The 10,180-nt window shown below is 34.6% G+C and overlaps 1 pseudogene; it reads left to right on the top strand.

Moving 5' to 3' along the window:
* Positions 1-1,307: 1,307 nt before the first annotated feature.
* LOC108300408 lies at positions 1,308-1,833 on the top strand (annotated as a pseudogene).
* Positions 1,834-10,180: the final 8,347 nt, after the last annotated feature.

Below are 10,180 nucleotides of genomic sequence, written 5' to 3' on the forward strand. Positions count from 1 at the left end.
AAAAAACTCTGGTTTTTAATACATTGTTCTATTTAAGTGTAGGAGGTTTTCATCGGAGATGACATTAATTATAAGTAAAGTTAATATAACAGATGGGTGATAATGAGTTACTTGAATCATCAACAGGGAGAAAAATACACACTTAGAAAGGAATGACAATCACTATTCACTGGTCATTTGTAGGCTATGTATTCAATATCTTAAATGATCATATTTAGAACTCTATTATCTTTATTGGGTAGTACATATATATCATAAATATGAGTTATGCTTATACCAAAATGTATAATTTCAGTGATGCCAAAATAATATATTTATAAAAGGACATTGCTTATAAATGGACTAAAAGTAGAGGCTACAATTCTATTTTTAAAGCATCCTCCATTAAGTTCTGTATTTACTTTTAAACTCAGCACCATAAAATCATGTTTCTGTAAAACCTAAAATGGTTGCACATATTTCTTTAAATGCTATGTAAATATGTAGCATATCACATAATAAATTATATGCCTAAAATACTTAATTATTACAAATTCTGATGCAATAATATTTAATAGAGTTTAAAGGAAATTAAAGACATTATGAGGAGAGAGAAAAATAATCATTTAGTAGGAATATGTGACTCTACATTTACACTGATTGATTCAAACTTTAGAATAAGCTAAGCCATCATTACTGTTCCGTAGCATGTTTGAAAGGTAAGGGACATGATAGCACAGCTTTCATGCTCTAAACACAGAAGAGTCTCCTCTGAAAGGGACCATAGTGAGTACATTCAAAGCCTTTCGTTTAATAGACGTTGATGACTCCATCAGTGTTCAGGTATGTCAACATATTTTGCTGTAAGGAATTCCTTTACTTATCACTAGTCAACTGGAATAAGACATTTAAACATGAATGACATGAATGAACATATGCCTAAGGGTTTTCAATTCTTTGTGAATATATTTAATGTTGTCTCAACATTTTGATAATGACTTAGACACACACAAATATAAATCATGCATTCTGGATGATATATATTGATAATTAGGTCCTAGCCAGGCATTACCAATTTTAATGCCTGTTTTCAGTTTAGGATTGATTTAAAATCAGACAACACTGTTTATTTTCCCTGGACTGTCCAGAAAATAATTCAGAAAGACTTAACTCCTAAGTTTTACATTCATGCCAAGTGAAGTTCAAATGTTTTCCAAAGTGCTCTATAAGAACATATTTATATGAGGCATGCAGGGCCAGAAACACAGCAGACCCACAAACTGGAGCAGCTCAGAGGCAGTTACAGCTCTTCAAGTCTGCAATAAAAAATGACCTCCAATAAAACTATATTGCAAAAAATGGGAAAGTACAGAATGGGAAGCGTAAAAAGTCAAACAGGCAGAGACTGAAGAATTTGTGGTGGAAATACCAAATGGGAAGCTGGAGCATTTCCTGAAGTAGAAGGGATTTACAGATGCTGACAGTACTTGGGAACCTGAAGACTATTTAGACTGTCTAGAGTTAATTGAAACATTTCTTAATTCTCAAAAAGCTGGCAAAAAAAAAGGTGATACAAAAAGGAAATGTTTATCTGACAGTGAATCTGATGACAGCAAATCAAAGAAAAGAGATACAGCTGGCAAACCAAGAGGCTTTGCCAGAGGTCATGATCCTGAAAGAAAGATTGCCAAAGACAGCAATGGGGATTGGATGTTTCTCCTGGAATGTGAGTGTTCACATGAGGCAGACTTGCTGCAGCCAAAAGAGGCAAAGGTGACAAGTCATCAAATGGTAATTGCTTTTTATGAAGAGTGATTGCCTTGACATTCTTGTCTAGAAGATGAAGCTCAATAAGTGTTTGCATTGCTTTTCATATATGTATACTACACACATATATATATATATATATATATATATATATATATATATATAATAATTTATATATATACACATATATATATATATATATATATATATATATATATATATATATATATATATGGATCCTGGTTTTTGATTTACTAATGTAAAGAAATCTCTACATTCTAATGAAAATCAAGTTTGACATGTTTGGTGTCAAAGTAGTATTGGGAGGTTTGTCAGGAGATTTATTTTTTCATCTATAACATTGGTTACTTTGAACAAATAAATGAAACTTTCTGTAGTTGCGTCCTTTATCAGGAAAGAACATTTGATACCATGGCATATTTTGTCCTCTGCATGAGAGAACAGCTTTATTAATGTTGAGGGAAACATCCATAGTCATTATACAATCAGTACTTGTGTTTAACTCATATGTCTAAGAACCATTCTGAATTTTTTATTTGTTTTGTGTATTTATGATAAAAATACAAATTTGATGTTTTTCTTTTTGGTTTATTTTTAAACTTTCACCAATATAAAAACCATGGGTAGGCCCATGGTCCTAGGATGCCGTAATTCTGTGCAACTTAAGAAATAAATCACTTCAAGTTAAATTGAAATTTTTCCTGAAGCCGTCACATTTCAAATTAAACAGATGATCCTATAATTAACTGAATAATTTAAAAGTATCCACATCAGAAACCACATTTATACCTATAGGTATACAAATGCAATTGTTTGTTTCAAAATTTATTTTAAAAAGACTGATTACTACCAACAACCTCCTCAGACGAAGAAACTAGACAAATCTTCCCATTTCAATTGGGTGAGCAAGAGTTAGTCAAATAGACATAATTAAAGATTCCTCTAACGACTCTCCTTTTCAAAAAACTGAAATCCCTGTGCTATATTTACTAAAGCATCATGATTTGTGGAATGTCTCAGACTTGGCTTATGGAAACCTGATCAGATAAGGTTAGAAAAGGCAGTTTAGGACCCTCTGGCATAAATGGGTGAGCAAATTTGTAAAATGTAAAGAATTGCCCTGTGTGTTTTTCCTTTATCCCAACTCATTCCTTATATGTAGGCTGATTTGTTTTTCATTATTTGGATTACTGGTTTAGCAGAAGCCAAGAAAAATAATAATTTTGTAATAATCAGAATCTTATCTAGTTGCATATTCTTTAATGTAAATACTGGTATACAGTAGTCAATAAATAGCTTCACATTCCTTTATATATAAATATATAATGCATTATATATTTTATATATTAATTTATATAGTATAATTTTATAACATATATTTATGTATAATAAACTAATGTATAAATTTTTAATTGAACTGAATATATATAAAATATATATAAGTGAATATATAAATTGTTTAAAATTTCTTGGATGTGACACTAAAATCATATGTAGCAACATGTTAAAAATAAAAAAAATTAGAGCATTCAAATCTAACACATCAAATTTTAAAACTTTTTTGTGTTAGCTCATAAACAACAGAGTTAAAAGGCACCCGCATAGTATAATAAAATATTTGCAAATCATATTTGTGATAACGGATTAATATCCAGAATATATTTTAAAACTCTACAACTCAGCAGCAACAAAAACAAAACTGATTTAAAACTGGCCTAAAGGATTGAATAGACATTTCTCCGATGAAGAAGATATACAAATTACTAATCAGTACATAAAAATGTGCTTAACATCACTAGGGATTTGCATTAGGGAAAGGCAAATCAAAATCACTATGAGATATCACTTCATGTCCATGAGAATGGCTAAAATATATTCTTAAAACCACACACAAACACACAAAAACAAGATTAAATAAGCGTTGGCAAAAAAGAAGTTGGAATCCTTGTGTGTTGTGGGAATCTAAAATGGGGCAGCCACTGTGGAAAATGGAATGTTGTTCATCAAAAAATTAAACATAAAATTACCACATGACCTAGCAATGCCACATCTGAATATGAACCCGAAAGAATTGAAAGCAGGAGTGGACCAGAGATTTGTATATCAGTGATCATAGAAGCATTATTCACAATAACCAAAAGAGAGAAGGAATCCTAGAGTGCATCAGTGGATGAACGAATAAATGAAATGTGGTATATACACACATGAAATATTCAGCCTGAAAAAGGAAGAAAATTCTGACACATGCTACAATATGGATGAAATTTGAAAATATCACATGAAGTGAAATAAACCAGCAATAAAAGAAAAAATATTGCAGGATTCCATTTATTTGAGCTGCCTGGGATAGACAGATTCATGAAGACATAAAGTAGAATGGTGATGGCTGGAAGCTGGGGGAAGCTGGCTTGGCAAGTTATTGTTTAATAGGTATGAAATTTCAGTTTGGGAAGATGAAAAAGTTCTGGAGATGGATAGTGGTGATGGTTGCACTACAGTGTGAATTTACTTAATGTCACTGAAACTGACACTTAAAAACTGTTAAAATGTTACATTTTATGTTATACATGTTTTACTACCATTTTAGAAATTTAAACAAATCTATTTAGAGCAGTGTCTACAGATTATAAGCATCAAATCAAAGGAACTCTTCTGAAAGAATTAATTTGTAAAATATAACAAGGTAATTACTGGGGCAAAATTTGTCATTGATCATGAAACTCATGAATATTATAGTTAGTATAAAATGTAAAACATTGTGCAGAACATACATGAAGAGTTGAAATTCACCCTCTCAGAAGCTATTCTTATCTTAAAATCCTGTTCATTTCTTGCCATAAAAGCCACTACGACTAGGCAAAAGTTATTCCAAATGCAGAATTCAAAAGATAAATTTTAGATGGAAATTGCTACATTAGGCAATGCATAATCTAGCACAGGTATTTGTTACGCTCAGAACTCTGGATTTTCATAATGATTTTCATGTATCTTTTCTCTCTGCTGGGACTCAGTAGAAAGATGAAACAAAGTTAGAGCATAGTAATCAACTACCTTTCTTCTCTTCTTCTTACAAATCTCCTGAAACAAATGACTAAACTTGACATTGCTCATCTAAAAAATGGAGAACTATATTTTTTGAAACCAACTTTATTTAAATACAAGATATTTTATGAATTAAACCTATTTTTGTGCACAGTTTAATAAATTTGTCAAATGCACACATCATTTAATCTCTAACATGATCAAGATAGAGAAGATTTCTATCACCTCAGAATGTTCTCTTATATCGCTGTTCAAACAATCTTAACACCACCTGTGGCCCAGGCAACTTCTGATCTACTTTCTATAACTACATATTTTATTTTTCTAATGTTTTATGAATATGAAATTGCACAACATGTGTTCTTTTTCTTCTGAGATCCTAAAAGTAAAAAACTTTCCAGAAGAAGAAATGTGGCATAAGTCAGAGAGATTTCAACACCAGAAGGACTTGACATGCTGTTGCTGGTTTGAAGATGAAGAGGGCAATATAGCAGCAATGCAGCTAGCATTAAGTGCTGAGAGAGGCTCCCTGCTGACAGACAGCAAGGAAATGAAGCCCTCAGTCCCACAGCCATGAAAAGCTGATTCCTGCAAATAACATGAAACAGCTTAGATGAAATTTCTCTCCCAGATAATAACCCAGGTGAGCCAATACTTTAATTTTGGCCTTGTAAGGGGAACCAGTCAAACTTACTCAGATTTCTGTCCTATAGAACTTAATGTGAATATGAATGGCTTTAGGCCACTACATTTATAGTATTTTGTTATAGCAGTGATAGAAAAATAGTGTAACATATAGACACAAAGAAAGGAAATAATGATACCCATATAAATAATTAAAATAGAAAAATTGGCCAAGATGACCAACTAGACCCAATCATGAAGAGCATCTCCCACAGACAGAAAAGACCCTCAAGAAACTGGCACACTCGGAGCACATCTTTGGACGGAAGGCATTGAGAGCAGACAGAGGGAGGATGCAGACCTTAGGCTTAAGTGGAAGAAAAGATGGGAACCCTGCACAGGGTTGCCAAGCACTAGGACTCATTCCTGGCCCCCAGTGGCTCCTAGGGAAGGGTTGGGTTAAGTAGTCAAATAATGGCCCACTGTTACCACAGACCTCCAGAATTCTAGCTGTAAGAGACTCCTTAACCCTCATGGGCATTTGAGCTGGCAGGGAGAGATGCTTAGAGAGGTGGCAGAGACAGAACCCAGCCTGTGCAAATTTGGACAGAGCAGAGTTGTCTTGCCTGTGAAGTTGTGCCAGTTTTTTCTGAGTGACCCCGGGCTGTAGGCCTCTCCCTAGTTCCTGGCTGGGTGTGCTCACTTGCAGCTCAGCCTCAGATGCCCAGTTAGGGTGCTTTCCAGTAACTACTGCCACAGCTCTTTCACTGACTGACCCCACCTAACTGTTGGAAAGGTTCTGCAGATGGGCCCACACTGGCATGAACTTGACCCAAGACACATAGCCATCATATTCTCCAAGGTCAACCCAAAAGAGAAAATATTAAAGGTTGATAGAAGGTACAGATTATCTACAAACCTCATCAGGCTAACAGAAGGCCTTTCAGCATAAACCCTGCAAGTCAGAAGAGATTGAGGATCCACATTCAGCATTCTTAAAGAAAATAAATTCCAACTACAGATTTCATATCCAGCCAAGCTAAGCTTCAGAAGCAAAAGGTAAATAAAATCCTTTTCAGTGAATCAGATGCTAAGGGAATTTGTTACCAAGAGACCTACCTTATAAAAGATTGCTTCAGGAAGTGCTAAACATGGAAATGAAGGCAATTATTGGCTACCACAAAAACACACTTAAGTATATAGACCATTGACACTACAAAGCAACTACACAATCAGGGCTACATAACAATCAGCTAAAAACACAATGACAGGATCAAATTTGCACATGTCAATATTAACCTAGAACTTAAAGGTACTAAATGCCCCCAATTAAAAGGCACAAGGTAGCAAGCTGAATAAAGAAGCAAATCCAACTGGGTGCTGTCTTCTAGAGACCTATTTCACATGCAATGACACCCATAGGCTCAAAGTAAAGCGATGAAGAAAAATCTACCAAGCACACAGAAAGCAACAACAACCACAACAACAACAACAACAAAAGAAGGTGATGCCATTGTTATTAAAGAGAAAACAGACTTTAAACAATGATCCAAAAATACAAAAAAGAACATTTACATAATGATAAGAAGACTTAACTCTACTAAATATATATGCACTCAACATTGCAGCACCAAGATTCATTTTAAAAGTTCTTAGAGACTGAAGAAGAAGCTTAGATAATTATACAATAATAATTGGACACTTTGAAACCCCACTGACAGTGTTAGATCATTAAGGAAGAATACTAACAAAGACATTCAGGATGTAAACTTAACAGTTGATCAAATGGACCTACCAGACAGCTACAGAACAGTCTACCCAAGAAAGACAGAATATGCATTCTTCTGACCTGCAGATGGCACATATTATCAATCAAACACACATGCAACCATAAAGCAATTGTTAAAAAAATAAAGAAGAAGAAAGAAAGAAAAAAAAAGAAAGAAAACAGAAATTGGCCAGGTACAGTGGCTTATGCCTATAATCCCAGCACTTTGGGAGGCCAAGGTGGGTAGATCACCTGAAGTTGGGAGTTCGAGACCAGCCTGGCCAACATGGTGAAACCCTGTCTCTACTAAAAATACAAAAATTAGCAGGGTATGGTGATGCACATCTGTAATCCCAGCTACTCAGGATGCTGAGGCAGGAGAATCATTTGAACCCAGAAGGCAGAAGTTGCAATGAGTTGAAATTGTGCCACTGCACTCCAGCCTGAGTGACACAGAGATACTCTGTCAAAATTAATAACAGAAATTTTACCAAACATATATGCTTGGACCACAGTGCAATAAAAATATAAATCAGTAATAGAAGATCTCTCAAAAACACAAAATTACATGGAAATTACACAACCTGTTCCTGCATTACTTTTGGGTAAACAATAAAATTAAAGTTGAAATTAAAAAATTATTTGAAACTAAGGAGAACAAAGATAGAACCTACCCTGATCTCTGGGACACAACAAAAGTGGTACTGAGTAAAGGTTTTAGTGTTAATAGCCCGTATCAGAAAGTTAGAAAGCTCTCAACAACCTAGCACCATGCCTAGAGGAGCCAGTAAAACAAGAGCAAATCGACCCCACAGCTGGCAGAAGAAAATAAATAACCAAAATCAGAGCTGAATTGAAGAAAACTGAGATGCAAATTATTACAAAAAAGATCAACAAAACCAAAAGTTTTTTTTTTTTTTTTTTTTAAGATTGACAGACCACTGGCTAGACTAATGAAGAAAAAGAGAGAGAAGATCCAAATAAATACAATCAGAAATGACAAAGATGACATTATCACTACCCCCACAGAAATACAAAAATCCTTTAGATACTATTACAAATATTTCTATGCACACAAAGAATAAGCCTAAAAGAAGTGGATAAACTCCTAGAAACATACAACCTCCCTTTTTTGAAGTAGAAAAACACTGAAAACATGAAAAACAATAAGTATCCAAATTGCATCAGCAATTAAAAAAAGAAAAAAATTTACCAACCAAGAAAACACTAGACCAGATAGATTCATAGCTGGTTCAAATTCTACTAGATATACAAAAGACAGGTGAGACCAATCTTATTGAAAATATTCCAAAAAATTGAAGAGGCGGGACTCTTTCTTAACTCATTTTATGAGGCCAGCTTCATCACAATCCCAAAACCTGGCAGAGACACAACTAGCAAAGAATACCTCAAGCAATATTCCTGATATATGCAACAATCCTCAACAAAATACTAGCAAATGGAATTCAGTTGCACACCAAAAAGCTAACCCACCATAAGGCTTTATTTCTGGGATGGAAACATCATTTGGGTTCAACATGTGCAATTCGATAAATGTGATTTATTACATAAACAAAACTAAAAGCAAAAAACCACACAATATCTCAACAGAAGCAGAAAAGGCTTTGATAGAAATCAACATTCCTTCATGTTAAAAACCCTCAACAAACTAGGCATTGAAGGAATATACCTCAAAGTAATAGGAACCATCTATAATAAATCCACAGTAAACATCATATAGAAGAGGCAAAAGCTGAAAGCATTAACCTTGAGAACCAGAACAAAACAAGTAGCCTATTCCACTCACTCCTATTTAACACAGTATTGGAAATCTCAGCCAGAGCAATCAGACAAGAGAAAGAAATAAAAGGCATCCAAATAAAAAGAGAGGGAGTCAAACTATCTCTCTTTGAAGATGATATGATTTCATGCCTAGAAAATGCCATACTCTCTGCCCAAAGCATAGATATGATAAATAACTTTAGTGAAGTTTCAAGGTACAAAATCAATGCACAAAAATTAGTAGCATCTCTATACGCCAATAAGATCCAAGCTAAGAGCCAAGTCAAGAATGCAACCTATTCATAAGAACCACAAAAATAACAAAATAGCTAAGAATACAGCTAAAGAGGGAGGTGAAAGATCTCTACAAGAATAATTACAAAACAGTGTGGAAAGCAATCAGAGACAACCCCATCAAATAGAAAAACATTCCATGCTTATGAATAAGAAGAATCAATATTGTTAAAGTTGCAACAGTCCCCAAAGTGATCTTATCAAACTACCAAATACATTTCTCAGAAAACTAGATAAAACTATCCTAAAATTTATGTGGAACCCAAAGTACCCAAATAGCTAAAGAATTCCTAAGTAAAAAGAACAAAGTTGTAGTCATCACAATACCCAATATCAAACTATACTATAAGGCTATAGTAACCAAGACAGAATGATATTGCTACAAAACAGACACATAGACCAATGGAACAGGTTAGATAGCCCAGAACAAAAGCTGTATACCTACATCCATCTGATCTTTGACAGCAAGTGAGCATTACTGCCTGAGCTTTGCCTCAAGATCAGTGGTGGCATTAGATTCTCATAGGAGCTCGGACCCTATTGTGAACTGCACATGTGTGGTATCTAAGTTGTGTGCTCCATAAGAGAATCTAATTCCTGATGATCTCAGGTGGAACAATTTTATTGTCAAACCATCCCCACTACAGTGGGGAAAATGGTCTTCCATGAAAGCAGTCCCTGGTGCCAAAAATGTTGGGGACCACTCACCTACAGAATGAGAGAAAATATTTGTAACCTATGCATCCAACAAAGGTCAAATATTCAGAATTTATAAGAAACTTAACAGCTACTCGGGAGGCTGAGGCAGGAGAATTGCCTGAACCCAGGAGGCGGAGGTTGCGGTGAGCCGAGATCGCGCCATTGCACTCCAGCCTGGGTAACAAGAGCGAAACTCCGTCTCAA

This window comes from Cebus imitator, unplaced genomic scaffold (assembly GCF_001604975.1).
Source record: "Cebus imitator isolate Cc_AM_T3 unplaced genomic scaffold, Cebus_imitator-1.0 Scaffold27, whole genome shotgun sequence".
Lineage (NCBI taxonomy): Eukaryota > Metazoa > Chordata > Mammalia > Primates > Cebidae > Cebus > Cebus imitator.